The sequence below is a fragment of the Plecotus auritus genome (assembly GCF_963455305.1).
Source record: "Plecotus auritus genome assembly, chromosome: 2".
Taxonomy (NCBI): Eukaryota; Metazoa; Chordata; class Mammalia; order Chiroptera; family Vespertilionidae; genus Plecotus; species Plecotus auritus.
Window position 1 is genome coordinate 207056101 of NC_137771.1, and position 16188 is coordinate 207072288.

Sequence of the window (16188 nt, forward strand, 5' to 3'; positions counted from 1 at the left end):
AAATTCAAGTGCACCTATCTTGCATTTTTTGCCCCTTGTTTTCAGCTGGTCTTTGTCACACTACCTTATTGTCAAACCAGCCCTCCCCTGCCCCTCTCCCCACCTTATTTGACTACTTAAGGAATGAGAAAACATTTCTTGTTCAGATTCATGAGATCACTAATGCTCACGCTCCACACGGATCCATCGGCTCTCATTTTCACATAATGTAGCATATGGACACAATTACCACCGGCCAGTGTGAAGTGTTCAAACATTAAAAAGTTCTTTAGGTGAAAATCAGTTCTGAAATACATTTTATCTGCCAGTTGAAACTGGAAAGACTTCTGTTCCAATCTGTGAGAAGTCTCTATCCCTGCTCAACACTCTAAAGCCCTTAAGATTTTATCTTTCTTGAGTCGTCTAAAGGTAGGAAGAGATCCAATTTGCTAAAAGTCCTTGTCTTTGACACAAAGACAAATACCCACTCCTGCGCTGCACTTCACCAAGCAATGATTCATGTTAAAAATCCTGTCAGGATCATGAATTCTCCAGATAAAGTGAACTTTCTTCATTCATTTCAGTGTGTTCTCTTTCTCTGCTGCTTCACTTCAGAAAAGAGGTATAATTACTATCTTTATGAGTCAGACTCACAGCCCTGCACCTGTTAGGAAATTAAAAAATGCTTCCCCCACATCACGTTACAAAGGGAGGCCCATTGTTTTCTCGAAGTTGCGGGTGTTCAAGCCTTTGACAAAATGACTATAGTGGAGGCTTTAAAAGCCAGAGTGATAATGAAAAACAATGACAGAGACATTTCCAAATGCCAATACATAAAGATAGTAACTTGAACTTGGTAAACTCTGATTCTTATTTTTTTAATTGTTCATAGATTAATAAAAGAGGGTCTGTTTCTCCCAAGCATGACAAAGCAGAAGATGTAGGTAGTTCGGAATTATTCTCTTGAAACAGACCCCAGGTAGTTCCTTAGGCGTTAGATATGGAATTCAGTCCATGCTAACTAAGGAAGGAGATTCAATATGTTTGAATCTGTTATTGACATAAAGATTAAAGAATAACTGTAAGTAAAACTGACATCGTGACTTAAAAACTATCCAGCTCAGGAAGGGGCAGGGTGTGATAAAAAAAAATTACCCAGTAATTTCTTGTCTAAATGCTGTATAAAGAGATAAAGGTCAAAATACTATTATTCTGCCGATGACAGATGTAGTGTTTGATCCTGATTCCAAACAAAAGACAGCTTTACAGTGTCAACTCTCTCAACCCAGCCACACTTTCCCCATGACTTCAAAGGGTGTTTCTGTATGCGACTAACTTAAAATGCAATTTGAATTAGAAATACATGTTGCGCAGTCACAGGTTGCTGGGGTACTGCAGGGAGAGCTCTGCTAACACTCACCCCCAGCCCAGCTTACAGGTAACATTTCCAAGCCTTCCATGCACACCAACAGGGAAAAGCAAACAGAGAGAGGTGGTACTTGCCCTTGGCCAATGTGGTAGTATAAGTGAAACAGAGTTGGAAATGCCTAGAAAATTAAGGACAGTGATACAAGGTTTGTCCTTTTAATTTGAGTGAAGTTTTTTTCCTAATTTTTTCAATCTTTTTTTAAAAATTGATTTTACAGAGAGGGAGAGAAGGAAGGAGGGAGGGAGGGAAAGAGGGAAGGAGGGGGAGAGAGAGAGAGAGCGAGAGCGAGCGAGAGAGATATATTGATTGAACCTGCAACTTGGGTATGTGCCCTGATCAGGAATTGAACCCCCACCTTTCAGAGCATGGAATTTTATACTCACAGCTTTATAGGAACTCTTTGAGACCTGGACTGAGATGGCATTCTTCCAAAAACGATTGGCATCTCTCCTCCCAGTTGTTCATAAAAACATTCTGGGACCATAAAAACATACATAGGCACACACTGCTCCCCCCTCACCCTCCACACATACACACAAGAAAATAAAGCACTGTGAGTGCTGGCAGAAACAGTAGGCAGCAAAATCAGATGATCAGACACAGAACACAAAATAAGCATGTTTGATGTGGTAAAGAAATAAAAGTTTGGGAACAAGGAATACGAGAGAAATGAAAAAAAATCAAGCAGATTGAACACAAGTTGAACAAAATTTTCAGAAATGAAAAATGCAGAAAGATTATGAGGCCAAGTGGAGGAAGAGCTGAGATGCAAGAAGAAATGGTGAGCAAAGAAATTGATAAATAGGTTGGGTAAATCTAAAGAAGTGTTTACTACATATAACAATAATAATAACAATGTCTAATTTGTGAGGTTACACAAGCAAGATGCAATTCAAATACCAGTCAAAATACAATAGAATTTGGAACGGGGTGAAAACTGTCGTTGAAATGTTCTAAGTTTCTTGCATTGTTTGGATGGAGCATTGGAAGTGAAGTCAGCACATGAAAATGTCTAGGGTAACTCCTAAAAATAGACATAGAGATCATTGTTTCCAAAGGAGCAGAAATAGGGGAGAGAGAAGGAATAATAAGCAAAAGAAGAAAAGAAAAAATAACATCTATTCACAAGATGGCAAGCCAGTGTGGGGGGAGGGGGGAGAAATGGAGAGCACATAATATGATGGAAGAGCAAAGATGGTATTAAGATCCTCTTCTCTCAAACAAAACAATGGGAGTTTGTACTCTCTAAAATGATGGGTGTTAATTTTATCCTGATATTAACAATGAAAAATGACCTTTGAGAATAAAAGGCTGTATTCCACAAAGCAACTGTAAGTTTTGAAGACCCATGTTTCAAAAATGGACTTTTATAAGGCAATTTCTAGGAGCACTCTTATGATTACTAAATTTAGAACGTGTTTTTATTCTTGCAGATTTTGGCCTTGGGCTTTGTCTGGAGAGTTTTTTCCTTGTGAACTGCTGCATCATTTGTTCTTTCTCTTTCCTTTTGTACCAGTCTTAATACTTTTTCTCCTTTGTATTTAGAAGGACCTGCTTTTTAAAGGCTACAGCTAGGACACCATATTCTAGAAATAAATCAGAAAGCACAGGACCCAAAGACTTAGTACAGAAAATGACACATTTTAGAAAAGGGTTATAATATTCTGCTTCTGCAGGATGCTACATAGCTTCCCAAAGCATCTTTTTCAGATTCTGCATCCATCCTTCACGCAGGTCTGTTTTGTTTTCCTACATGCTACTTTCTTTCCTTTGATCTATACAGTGTAATGCTTTATCCACAGGGTCTAAGCTGGGGTTTTCCCTCTTTATTTTCCCTCGATTGCTCATCTTTAAATGAGGCCAGATCTTAAGGTCAACAGGGTGCAGGGACATCTCTCAAGTTTGCTGTGGGTTGAGGGTCTCATCCCTTCTCACAGAGGCAACTGGAGGGCAAGGTGATGGGCCTGGTCCCCAGTCCAGTTCACAGCTACTGGTGTCTATTCGCCCGTCGGGGCTTTGCCACTTCTTAGCTCTCTGTACCTCAGTTTTCTCACCTGTAAAATAAAAGTAATAAATACACCAACCTCATAGGGTCTTGGGGGGATTAAATGAAATGATTTTAAAGCCCTTGGCACTGTGCATTGCCCATCAGACAAAATAAATATCAACTATTATCATTGTCGCGACTGCTACATTATTGCTGCTGCTGCTGCTGCTGCTGCTACCAGTACTACAGTGAAATGTACCCTTCTCACAGGCCACACTGCCGGTGCTGTCGGGCACGGATCCGCGGAGCCACTGCTGCCCTCGAGAGAACTCCTCTTCCCAGCATATACCCACCCCTGCCCCCTCTCCCTCCCCCACCACTCACTCACACAAGCTCCTTCTTTAGCCTTGTTTTAGGACCTGTCATTTCAGAACGTTCCCAGCAAATTGGCCTTGAGGGGTAGCATCCGTGCTACACAGCAACGGGGGTCCGGGTTACGGTTGTGACTTTGTTCCCCGTGTGCTATGTATATGTGACTCTCCTTTTCTTTCACAGGGTTTTTGAAGGGATATTGGAAGGGCCTGCACCGAGGCCTGTTAGTGAGATGCCACCATTTGGCACCAGAAATCTAGTTCCTGCTTTTAAACTGGGAACACGAAGTGAGGGCATAAGCCTGATGCCTGTGAAGATGCATCAGGGAAAGAGGGCTCCACACCTTTTTATTCATGCCCCTTGGTGATGAAGGAAACCCCCCCAGTCTGACCTGCAGTGAAACCCTGACCCTAACCTGAGTGGGCTAAGGGAGTGTAGAGCCCCATCTTTACCATATTTAGGGAAGTTAGAAGATCTGAGGTGACATTACTCCCTCAGGAGGGTTGAGATCAACCCAAAAATGGCCAAGAAAAGTGCTGAGACAATATCCTTATCATGTTTCCAGGAAAATTCAGAACCATTATGAGAAGAGTTGTATACAGAAACCCATGGAATTACATTTGGACTAAGGTTTGTATTAATCCTTTAATAACTGAGTTTCAATAGCATATGGATACATGGTTTCTCCATTAACATCTTTTACACTAAGGAAGGCCAAAAGAGGCATCTATATTAATAAAAGGGTACTATGCTAATTAGACCAGATGTCTTCCAGACATCCTTCCTGACAAAGCCAGGGGCTTGACCAGCCTGCAAACCGCCCCTGGCCCCTCGCCCAGGCTGCTCCACCCACCAGTGGGGACCCCCACCCTGATCAGGGATGGGGCCAGCCTGCAAACCCCATGGCCCCTGCCCCAGTGGCCCCACCCTCCAATGGGATCCCCCCACCCTGATCCAGGACCCCCTTCAGGGCAGGCCAGCTGGCCCCCACCCACACACCAGGCCTCTCTCCTATATAATAAAAGGGTAATATGCAAATTGACCCTAAGAGCAGAACAACCAGAACGACCTCTGGACCAGTCACTATGAGGCGCACTGACCAACTCTTGGTCCCTTTCCCCAGCCAGCAAGCTCCAAGCATCTGATGGCCACCCACTGTAGGGGTGGGGCCGGTGAGCGGGCGGGAACAGCTGACATCTCGGTCCCTTCCCCCTATCACCTGATGGTGAATGGGGAACTGGGGTTGGGTGGCACTGGAGAGTAGGGCCGGCTGCAGGCAGCTGGGGAAGATGGCCCTGATTGCAGGCCAGGCCTAGGGACTGTACCTATGCATGAATTTTGTGCACCAGACCTCTAGTACATAATAAAAATAAATGAATAGTTCATAAAGATTTTGTGGGTGAGATATAGTCAGGATCATACAATCAGGTCACGTGCCTTCAGACCCATTTGGATACACACCCTTCCCTGCACCTCTCCAACAGCTGTTCTGCGTTCCTCTATGCGTTTGGGATGGTTGCAGGAGCTATGGGTATCCCTGGGCCATTCATAGTTAGGAGTGTACCTATGAAGTTAGCATCAGGAGCATTAGGACTTCAGTAACTAAGAATGGTAATATAGATTTTATATACACACACACACACATACACATATATATATATATATATATATACATATGTACATATATATATATACACACACACACACTGAGTGGCCAGAATATTATGATCTCTGAATGGATAATAATCTGGCCACTCAGTGTATATCCTATATAATAAAAGGCTAATATGCAAATTGTCCCCTCCACCAGGAGTTTGACCAGCAGGCAGGCTGGCCAACTGCCCATGTCCCCTCCCCCTGGCCAGGCTGGCCGGACCCCACCCATGCACGAATTCATGCACCAGACCTCTAATATATATATATATATATATATATATATATATATATATATACACACACACACACACACACACACACACACACACACTGAGTGGCCAGATTATTATGTGTTCAGAGATCATAACAATTTGGTCACTCAGTATATATATATATATATATATATATATATATATATATATATATATCCTATCTAATAAAAGGCTAATATGCAAATTGATCCAACAGCGAACGACTGGTTGCTATGATGTGCACTGACCACCAGGGGGAGTGCCATTCAGCCAGAAGCTGGGCTCATGGCTGACAAGCGCAGTGGCTGCAGTGGTAGCCTCTTCCGCCTCCGAGGCAGTGCTAAGGATATCCGACTGCCGGCTCCCTGTGGGGAGTGGGCCTAAGCCATCAGTTGGACTTCCCTCAAGGGCTCCTGGACTGCAAGAGAGTTCAGGCCGGGGCTGAGGGACCCCCCAACCCTGTGAGTGCATAAATTTCATGCACCAGGCCTCTAGTGTGTGTGTGTGTATATTTACACTAGAGGCCCGGTGCACGAAAATTGTGCACGGAGGTGGGTGGGTGTCCCTCAGACCAGCCTGCACCCTCTCCAATCTGGGACCCACTGGGATCAGGCCTAAATGGGCAGTCGGACATCCCTTTCACAATCCAGGACTGCTGGCTCCCAACTGCTCACCTGCTTGCCTTCCTGATTGCCCCTAAATGCTTCTGCCTGCCAGACAGATCACCCCCTAACCACTCCCCTGCCAGCCTGATTGATGCCTAACTGCTCCCCTGACAAACTGTTTGCCCCTAACTGCCTTCCCCTGCAGGACTGGCCACCCCTAACTGCTCTCCCCAGCAGGCCTGGTCACCCCTAACTGCCCTCCCCTGCAGGCCTGGTACCCCCCAACTGCTCTCCCCTGCAGGCCTGGGTCCCCCCCAACTGTCCTTCCCTGCAGACCCAGTCACCCCCAACTTCCCTCCTCTGCCGGCCGGGTCACCCCTAACTGCCCTCCCCAGCAGTCTTGATTGCCCCCAACTGCCCTCCCTTGCAGGCCTTGTCCCTCCCAACTGCCCTCCCTTGCTGGCCATCTTGTGGTGGTCATCTTTTGTCCACATGGGGGCAGGATCTTTGACCACATGGGGGCAGCCATCTTGTGTGTTGGAGTGATGGTCAATCTGCATATTGCTCTTTTATTAGATAGGATAGAGGCCTGGTGCATGGGTGGGGGCCAGCTGGTTTGCCCTGAAGGGTGTCCTGGATCGGGGGGGGGGGGTTCCCTTGGGGTGTGGGGTGGCCTGGGCGAGGGACCTGTGGTGGTTTGCAGGCCGGCCACGTCTCCCGGCGACCCAAGCAGAGGCCCTGGGATCTGGGATTTATTTATCTTCTACAATTGAAACTTTGTAGCCTGGAGCGGAGCCAAGCCTTCTGCTCGCTCCATGGCTGCAGCCATTTCTGTTGGGATTTATGTATCTTCTATAATTGAAACTTTGTAGCCTTAAGCAGAGGCCAAAGCAGGCCAGGGCTGCAGAAGCTTGGCTTCCTCCATCGCCACGGGCAACCCTAGCCTCCTGCTCTCTCCAGCTCCGTGGCTGCTGCCATTTCTGTTGGGCTTTATTTATCTTCTATAATTGAAAATTTGTACCATTGAGTGGAGGCCTGAGCCAGCAAGGGCAGGCGGAAAGCTTGGCTTCCTCCATTGCCAGGGAAACCCAAGCCTCCATCCTGCTCTCTGTGGCTGCAGCCATCTTGGTTGGGTTTATTTGCATATTTTCTCCGGATTGGCTGGTGGGCGTGGCTTGTGGGTGTAGCAGAGGTACAGTAAATTTGCATATTACTCTTTTACTAGATAGGATTAGATAGGATATATATATATATATATATATATATATATATATATATATATATATATTTGCTACTGAAATGTATCATGACCGATTTAAAGTATCAAATTACAAATAGTTTGACAAACATTTTCAAGAGCCTTTAATCCATAAGGGAAATAAACTCTAATACTGGTTATATGACCAGTACACTGGGACAGAGAGATGGCCTTACATATTGGAAGGTTATATTTTTTCATGTTTTACTGTTATTCATGATTCAGATGTAGGCAGTAAAAATCATCATCTTACTTCATTTAAAAATGTTTAATGTTTTCTATCTCCTATTAATAAAAAGTAAATAAGACCAATTATTTTTTACTGCATCTACTTTTTTGTTAACTGTAAAAGGAAACATTAAAGATTCATTCATCTCATCAAGAAATGCAGTGTCAATACAATTGAACTTTTATGCTTAATAATGGTCAAATTTTGTAATATATTTATGTTTTAAATAGTAGTATATTAATAATAACAAATAACTCAATCCAGAAGAACTTTATAAAGTTATTCATGTGTTTTTATAGTGATTTAAAATAAGAGATCAATAAAAGGTTTACAATCATAAAAATATCTTAAAGTAACAGTTTTATTTTCAAATATTCATATTCATAATATACTGGTTATCTTTACAACATCCTTTGCAACCATTTAAATTTACAGTGAAATGTTTTAGATGTCAACCTAAAAATGTGGAAGAAGTACGTGATTAAAAAATGTGTTTTCAGGGCACATTAGCAAAAATACTGACAATTCTGGAGGGAACATGTGGATGAAGCCCTTACCTAACAGCTTATTAAATGAGGTAGTGGGTCCTTTTCCCCCTGACCCACTGCTCTCACTAACCTCAGTTCTATACTGAGTACTGTGCTTCCCCCGGAAAAAGAAAAACGATTCTAGTTTTGAGATCCTATGAGAGCCCAGCTTCAACCTCAAACATTTTTTTTATAGAATTCTCTTTTTAAAAAATATATCTTTATAGATTTCATAGAGGAAGGGAGAGGGAGAGAGAGATAGAAACATCAATGATAAGAGAGGATCATTGATTGGCTGCCTACTGCACACCCCCTCCTGGGGATCGAGCCCACAACCCGGATATGTGCCCTTGACCTGAATCAAACCCAAGACCCTTCAGTCCACAGGCCAAGGCTCTATTCACTGAGCCAAACCCGCTAGGGCCAACCTCAGACATTTTAAAAGTCTAGTAACAGAGAATGGAAACTTGGCTGCCCTTGTTATTAAGAAATTCTGCTTTAAATCCATGAAAAGAAGTCACTTGAATCTTGGCAGTAACCTTAATACCTTAGAAGTTTTAGGTTACAGATAAAACTTTACAACTTTAGAATCTATTCATTTAAAGAAAACAGAGGGCAGAAGGTATCTCTTTAGATTAATGTGTTAGACCATATCAAACTCATTGGGAGAAAGGTGGGTATATTTGACAACGGTACACAAAACCAGATGTTCGTATTTTTCAGAAAACATATATTCCCAGTGTTAAATCTTGTGAAAGCCTCTATTTAAGAATAATTCAATATTCTAAATTATATGTATCTTTAATTCTTGGGTTTGGATTATTATTTGTGAGAATAATTAAGAGTAGTAACAAACAACCATACAAGCTAAATATCAGCAGTAAGTATGGTAATAAAAGGTATTAAAAAACTTTTTAGCCCAGTCAGCAGGACTCAGTAGTTGAGTGACTCAGTCACTCTATAAATCTGGAGGTCATGTATGGTTCAATTGCCAGTCTATAAATCTGGAGGTCATGTATGGTTCAATTGCCAGTCCCACATGCCTGGATTCTGAGTTCGATCCCCAGTGTAGAAGTGTGCAGGAGGCAGCCTATCAATGTTTCTCTCACATTGATGTTTCTCTCTCTTCCTCTCTGAAATCAATAAAAATATATTTAAGTATATATTTTAGAAAACTTTCAATGGCAAATGAATCAATCCCTTTTATAATTTTCTGAATTCAAAAATTTTAAAGAATGTGGCTGCCCTGTGGTATGAGATGAACTGACTTAATGCTCATAGGCGAGTGAGCATAATGTCTTACTGTGTTAAATACAGACTTTGAAATATCTGAAACAAATTCTCATTCAATTGCTCTTAGTTCTACCTTTAAAAAAATAAATTGCTCTAGGTATAACACTGTAAGCTACAGTTTTCTATTTAAGTAAGTAAGAACTACTTTTAGGGGGAATAATGGTACTCTAATATTTACTTCATAATTCTAACAAGTTATCTAATGTTCTAAGTTTCGCAGGCCTCAAAAGACAATCAGTATTATACAATTTTCTTTTGGGAATTGAATATCCAAATATGTACCTTTATGAGATTAAAAATTGCAATTATTCAGTGAGTTGTCAATGAACAAAATGAATTTTTTAAAAAATCCTCACCTGAAATTATTTTTTCATTGATTTTTAGAGGGCATAGAAGGAAGGGAGAGGGGGGAGAGAGAGAGAATGAGAGAGAAACATCAATGTGAGAGAGACACATTGACCACATGCACCATGACCTGGGCTCAGGACAGCCTGCAACCAAAGTATGCTCCCTTGACCTGGGAATTGCACCCGCAACCCTTTGGTCTATGGGCTGACACCCTAACCACTGAGAAAAACCAGCTAGGGCACAAAATCATTAAAAATAAATCTCCAATTCTTTGCAGGCTCAGAACCTTGAGTGATGATATAAGATATCATGAATATTAATGGAATGTAGATTTCCTTGAATTCCCTAGTTTCCTGGAGAGCTGCAGATTCACAGTCAATAGGTGAAGAGATAGAATTTGAGTGCTTGGGGAGGTGAGGCATTGAATGGGCCTACATGTGGGGGTGGGATAACGTCTCAGAGCAGCACTGTTTCTGTTAGGCATCAAGCAAGGCTACTTCTGTTCAACGCTAATGCATAGCTCTTATCAGGCCAATGGCAGGGCCAGTGGCACCACTGTGAGCAGTGATTCTCATACTTTCATGCATACACAAATCCCCTGAGGATCTCATTAAAATCAGATTTCATCCAGTAGGTTTGGGCATGAGGCCTGATGTTCTGCATTTCTAACAAGCTCCTAGGAGATGCTGGTCCTGCTGGACCACCAGGAGTAGCAGAAACTTAGAGCGCTGATACTGTTCTTCCAGTCTAGCAACGTGATGTGTGACCAAGAGTTGGGGGCCAAGGCTCTCTCATCTAGTCTGCTATTAAGCAGCTATCAGAACGGAAAATTATTTAACCGCTAAGAGACCTATTACCTCCTGTAAAATTACAGGTCTGCACCAGGTGGTGTGTCCCTTCAGAACTATACAGGATTCCTTATTTTTGTCTTAGCTGTTATCTTCTATATGTCCCCTCATAAGTGGTTAACAAACATCAGAACATTTTATTGCAAAGTCACAGTGTGCTTTGTGTTTTTTGACACAAGACGATAGCTGTTTTTTATGTCACTTTCCACATTCTTCCCCCATAATTTTTAGAACACTATTCAGATTTGCATTTTCATTTAACTTTAAGGAGGCTTTTAATGAATACTGAGTCTGTGAGGTTAGTTCTCTGTTGCCCAAATGAGAATGTAGTTCTTGTCATTTCACATTTTTCAGAGAAGCTGTAATATTCTTAAATAGAGGGTGATCCTTAATTCGAGCCAATCTCCTACATTGCACCCCTGCTAAGGGCAATGGCTGGTAATGGTTTCAAAGCATTTAGCAGGGAACAAATTCTTCCCTTTCTCTGAATAGAATTTGAGGCAGCTGCTTCCTGTGTATTCCCATTACCAACACTTTATTCAGAACTTGATTAATTCTTGTCTGGACTACTGTTCTAATCTACCAACTGGTGTTCCACTTCCAGCCTTTCAACTCTATAATTATTTCAATACATTCCTGCCAGACTGATGTTTCCAAATGTCCACAAAGTGCATGCCACTTCTGGTCAAAATCCTCTATGGGGCCCTTATTCAACACCTTTATGCTATGGGGCCAACCTACCATTTCAGGTTCCCACTACTTCCCATAGCCAAGTATTTTCTACATTTCCCATATCCATGGCTGTTTATACATCTCCTCTACCTGGTATACCTTCCTCTGTGAAACCCCACTCCACTCTTCAAGAGCTCTTTAAAATTCCAATTCTTGCTTAAAGTGTTCCCTGATTCTTCCAGCAAGAAGATGAACTTGTAAACACCTTGCTTTTGATTCTCTTCTCTACTCAACACCTGCTGCCCTATATTGTAATTTCTTTGTATTCTTCCTTGCTGCCATCTACTGCACAATTCTTAGGCATCTGTAGTGTGTTTTAATTATCTCTGTAGGTCGCACAGTGCTTTTTAGATTTTTTATATCTGTTGATGAAATGAATGAATGTATAATGAGCTTCAGTATTAATCTGCAGATCAAATGTTCAGAAACTGCAGAAGTTTAAAAATTATTCATCAGTCTTACCTAGAATTTATTTTGGGCAAATTAATTTCTGTGGCCCAGTATTCTCTCTATATATATTTGGGGGGATATCTAGTAATTTTTTTTACTCAATGAATAAAGCAGTATGCTATATAAATGCTGGAGAAGGGAGAAATCTTTTGACTTTCTGGATCATGGTAAATATTGTCATAGGATATGTGTATTTCAGATTCAACTACTGTGTTGTTGAGAAAATTTTATATGTGAATTCAGAATATACAAACATGATATACTCATATTTAAGATTCTAAAGATTTAACACAATTACACTGGCTTTACAATTTATTACTACACAGTGTTAATATTTCAAAAAGAACAGTAGAACTTCTTCCTTAAGGTAACATGGGCAGTGCCTTAGGAATTATCCCATTATTGTCTATCATGGTTTGGGGACCACTAAAGGTGTGCATTAATTATTTTTTTAAGACACAAAAGTAAAAAAGTTTTAAAAATCCATAATTATTATAGGATTTGTGAATCTTGGGCACATACTAAATTGATTCCCAATGCCCCATAAGATACGACATGACGACTGGGAATGTTCAGCTGCGGTGCATCAACCCTTTAGGGTATGAGGCTGTTCTCCCAGTGCAATGCTGTGATAATCATAAGAACTGTAAAACTAAAGCTTGAGAAAACGTGTTCCATAATCAAATAAATTAGCTATAATTTATCTGTTATGTTACAAAAATTTTTTAGACTAATAGAACATTAAAAACCTTAGTTTGTGATGGGTGAAAAAGGGGAAGGGATTAAAGAAGTATATACTAAAAAAAAAAATGTGTAGTTACAAAAGAGTCATGGGTATGTAAATGTACAGCATAGGTAGAATAGTCAATACTACTGTAATAACTATGTATGGTGCCTGGTGGGTACCAGAAATTTCGGGGGGACCACTTAGTAAAGTATGTGACTGTCTAACCACTATGCTGTACACCTGAAACTAATACAAAATAATATTGAATGTATACCATAATCTATACTAATATAGAGAAATATGCAAATTATCTGTTATAGCGTCACGTCACAACCGGATCAGCAGGCTGCGTGTCTTCCCTCTGCTCAGGCAGCTGCAAGGCCCGGGGTAGGATAGGATATGATAGGAGGGGATAAGACAGGAGAAGGAGAGGAAGGCAGGCCTGCATGCAGACAGGCAGAGAGGAGAAACAGAAATACAGAAAGGGAACAAAGAAAAAGATGCAGGAATGGAAAAGGGAAGGAAACGCGGGGCGGCATGCCGGAGGGGGTGGCGACTGCGGGGGGGGGGGGGGAGGATCCCTGCCTAGATGCGGGAGGAAGGTGGTGGCCCCCGGCGTGGGCCATTGGCGGGGAGGCACCCACAGGTCCGGGACAGAGTGGTGGATGGTCCGAGGCCTTCTGGGTGGAGGCGCTCCTGCTTCACAGCAGCAGCAGTGCCCGGGCCGTGTGGGGCTCGGCCACCCTCACTGGGCCGGGTGTCCTGGGCAGGGAATGGGAGCAGGATGGTGGCGGGGAGGCCGGGGAAGGGGCGGCAGCAAACACCTGGCTGGGCTGAGCCCTGGGCTGGGGGTTAATGCCCCCCCCCCCCCAAATGGAAGCTTTAAGAAGGGAGGGAGAGAGAGAACTTTATAAAGGATTCAGTAGAGAGCAGAGTTAAAGAAGGAAAGAAGATGTATGAGTGAAGTGTAGGAGCTATAATGAAAATCAAGTATAGTTGTGTACTTGGGACAGATTTTAAAAGTAGGAGTCAGAAAAGAAAAAAGATAAATGATAGTGAATAATTAGGCAGGTAGATAGATGTTAAAACAGTAGAAGTAAGTAGAGAAGAATGTATAGGAAAGGTAGGTTGGGAGAGAAAGAGGGAGGGAAGAAAAGTTTTAAAGGGGACCGGTAGAGCTTAAAAGAATGGGAAGAAGGAAGAAATGGGGGAGGGAGCAAAACAAGTCAAAGGGAGGAAGTGAAGAAAAAAATTAAGGTGGGAAGGAAGGAAAGGGGGAGGGAGGGCAGGGTTAAAGATAAAGGAAAGAAAGAATGTGGGGAAGGAGGGAGGGTAGGAGAAAGATGGGAAGAAGGATGATGGAACAGAAGTAGGAAATAAGGAGGAAAGAAAAGTTTATAAATGATGAGTCAGTAGGAAAAAGTGTTACATAAAGGAGAGAGAAAAATTGTGTGAGAGGGAGCAGCCAATAAGGAAGTAAAATACAATTTTGTGTGAAGGGAATAAGATTAAAAAAAAAAAGTTAATAGGGGCGACCAGGCCAGCAGGGGAGGACAGTTAGGGGGATCAGGCAGGCAGGCAGAATGGTTAGGGCAGGCAGGCAGGCAGAATGGTTAGGGCAGGCAGGCAGGTGAGTGGTTAGGAGCCAGAGGTCCAGATTGCAGTTGGACATCCCCTGAGGGCTCTTGGATTGGAGAGGGTGCCTGTCAGGTTGAGGGACCCTCCCTCCCAACCCTCCCATGCACAAATTTCATGCACCAGGCCTCTAGTTGAAAAATAAAATTTAAGTAATTCAAAGCTACTTACAAAGTGAAAAAACAAGAGTAGATAATGGTGGGTGTGGAAACCTATGAATCTGAACATTGTTTCACATCTGAACAACAAGCTAATCATTTACCAGCTTTGCTCCCAAAGATGTAAACTACAGTATCTTCTCTTCAATCTTGGAGTATAGTTTTATTTGCTGCTAAAAGAATTTTGATTTCCTCCACCAACTTCTTGTTAGAGTGGCACTAGTCCTCAGTAATGACTGAAAATAGAATTGCAGGAAATATGTAATTCACAAGTCTTACTAAATTACTTTAATTTGAGCTGTGTAAAAAAAAAGGAATTAATAAAAAGACATTTGAAATCATTGAAAAATACTAAAAAATCTTAGTCTAACAAAATTTTTAATATTAATGTGTCTTCTAGTCAATTCCATTGCCTGAAAATATAACTTTAAAGCAGTTCCGACTAACTATAAATAGAGTAATTTAATTCAAGACTTTTAAAAATTGCTTGAAAAATCTGTAAACTATAGAGCTCTCTCATTTTTGCCCAACAATATTAGGGTTACACTTCTCTAATACATATTTTCTATAATATTCATTTTTGACACCTATAAATCCTTCCATTGAGGTCATGGAAAATGCATGTCAATAGAGAAATTAAAACTTTTAGACTTACTATCCATTATATGCATTTGAGAGCCTTATTTTGCCATAATCACTACTTTCTTAGCATTGCTGATACTGTTTCATGCTTGGATTTTGTTCATCATGATGAGAAAATTAAGGAAAATTTGAATGTGTTTCTAACCCCCAGTTTACATACTCTAATGTTTTTCTTGTTTCTTTAAGTGTCTTTCTTTAAAAGGTATAAACACAGTTTAGACTGTACCATTCAAATAATCCAGGCTGAAATAAATGTAAATCTTGTCTCTCTATTTATCATAGAATTACCTCTCTGATACACTTGTGGAATATAACAACAAACCAAGAAACCAGGTTTCACACTGATAGTCTTTACATCACTTTAGAAAAGCTTATGTGTGTCTTTTTATTTACAAATTTAAATATAATCATAATTTAGGAAAGTGTATCCCTATGGTTCCTGAAGAGAGAGCCACAATTGCACAATTGGAAGAACACATCTAATTGAATAACAAAGATTGCTGCCCCAAATATTCTCTTATGCTTTTCCTAAAGCTTTCACTAGCTCTTGCCATTTCCCTTAATGATGAGCATTTTCAATATAAACAGACACCAGATCAGAAACATTGAGGTTTAGCGCAGTGGTCTCCAGAATTGGCATGACTACTGCTGACATTATACAAGGTAATTTTAAAGGTATACCAATGAATATTTAATATTTTAATAGACACACATTTATTTTAAGTATATTAGGAAAAAACTTAACTAGCAAGTCAACCTCATTACTTTAAAGTTATTCTTCCTCGGGTCATGTTTCTTTTTTACATACACTTAAAGTTTAAGATGTGAATGCATTTAAAGAAAACATTAGGTAAATTCAGTGTAGGTGTTTCTGACAGAAGTCATGATGGAGTCCAGGGACTCCCTGGAGAGTGGAAAAGTGAGGGGGAAGGTTGGGGTCAGGTAATAGGGGTTCTGGTTCCAGCTCTGTAACAAACGAGCTGACAAGTCAGACCTCTGGGCATCTAAGGCCCACCCCAGCACCACTATTCTATGACGCTACATTCTCTTGTCAAATGCCAT